Source organism: Dendropsophus ebraccatus, chromosome 15 (genome assembly GCF_027789765.1).
Source record: "Dendropsophus ebraccatus isolate aDenEbr1 chromosome 15, aDenEbr1.pat, whole genome shotgun sequence".
In the NCBI taxonomy this organism is placed as follows: Eukaryota; Metazoa; Chordata; class Amphibia; order Anura; family Hylidae; genus Dendropsophus; species Dendropsophus ebraccatus.
The window spans coordinates 66,829,121-66,830,905 of record NC_091468.1 but is presented as its reverse complement, the minus strand read 5'-3'; positions in this window follow the sequence as shown (position 1 = coordinate 66,830,905).

The following is a 1,785-nucleotide window of genomic DNA, read 5'->3' as shown; positions in this document are numbered from 1 at the left end:
CGGCATGGTTTCCCATTATTCCTGGTCCCCAGCATGGTTTCCCATTATTCCTGGTCCCCAGCATGGTTTCCCATTATTCCTGGTCCCCGGCATGGTTTCCCATTATTCCTGGTCCCCGGCATGGTTTCCCATTATTCCTGGTCCCCGGCATGGTTTCCCATTATTCCTGGTCCCCGGCATGGTTTCCCATTATTCCTGGTCCCCAGCATGGTTTCCCATTATTCCTGGTCCCCAGCATGGTTTCCCATTATTCCTGGTCCCCAGCATGGTTTCCCATTATTCCTGGTCCCCAGCATGGTTTCCCCTGTCATTCCTGGTCCCTGACATGGTTCATCATCTTATTCCTAATCCCTGGCATGGTTCCCAATCTCATTCCTGGTCCCCACCAAGGTTCCCAATCTCATTCCTGGTCCCCACCAAGGTTCTCCATCTCATTCCTGGTCCCCACCAAGGTTCTCCATCTCATTCCTGGTCCCCACCAAGGTTCTCCATCTCATTCCTGGTCCCCACCAAGGTTCTCCATCTCATTCCTGGTCCCCACCAAGGTTCTCCATCTCATTCCTGGTCCCCACCAAGGTTCTCCATCTCATTCCTGGTCCCCACCAAGGTTCTCCATCTCATTCCTGGTCCCCACCAAGGTTCTCCATCTCATTCCTGGTCCCCACCAAGGTTCTCCATCTCATTCCTGGTCCCCACCAAGGTTCTCCATCTCATTCCTGGTCCCCACCAAGGTTCTCCATCTCATTCCTGGTCCCCACCAAGGTTCTCCATCTCATTCCTGGTCCCCACCAAGGTTCTCCATCTCATTCCTGGTCCCCACCAAGGTTCTCCATCTCATTCCTGGTCCCCACCAAGGTTCTCCATCTCATACCTGGTCCCCACCAAGGTTCTCCATCTCATTCCTGGTCCCCAGCATTGTTCCCCTTGTCAATCCTTGTCCCCTGCATGGTTCCTCTCCACAGTGCAGAATAACATGGGCTGCATCCTCCTGGCCTTGTCTAGCATCTCTCCCTTGTTATGCACTAAAAAACAGTTGTGCTTGGTTGTATTGGGGGGGAGGGGGGCTTTTCACTTGATGTTTTTGTGGTGTTTGGCAGGGGTATATATTGATAACCCCGATATCGCTGCCAAATAGCTTGTAGCATCCATCATACATAGACTCCCTTGCTATATATATATATATATATATATATATATAGTATCCTGCTCTGTAGGATAGCACAGAGGTCTGTGGCGTTCCATGCAGCAAAGGAATAGAGATCCTGCCAGAAATCACCTGCAGCAGTAGCCCACACCTGTGCCCCTATATTTACCAGTCACATGACAGCAGTAGCCCACACCTGTGCCCCTATATTTACCAGTCACATGACAGCAGTAGCCCACACCTGTGCCCCTATATTTACCAGTCACATGACAGCAGTAGCCCACACCTGCGCCCCTATATCCACCACTGGTCACATGACAGCAGTAGCCCACACCTGTGCCCCTATATCCACTGGTCACATGACAGCAGTAGCCCACACCTGCGCCCACAGCAGTAGCCCACACCTGCGCCCACAGCAGTAGCCCACACCTGCGCCCCTATATACACCACTGGTCACATGACAGCAGTAGCCCACACCTGCGCCCCTCTCGCTGTACAATATGTATTACACCCCCCCCCCCCCCGCCTATCATGGATCAGACGTCTCCAGGTTGCAGGCCCCGCCCCCGCTCCTATATTTTGGGTGGTAAGCCCCTCCCCCTCACGTAAGAACGAACCAGCGAGCGGCTTGGCGCGGGGGG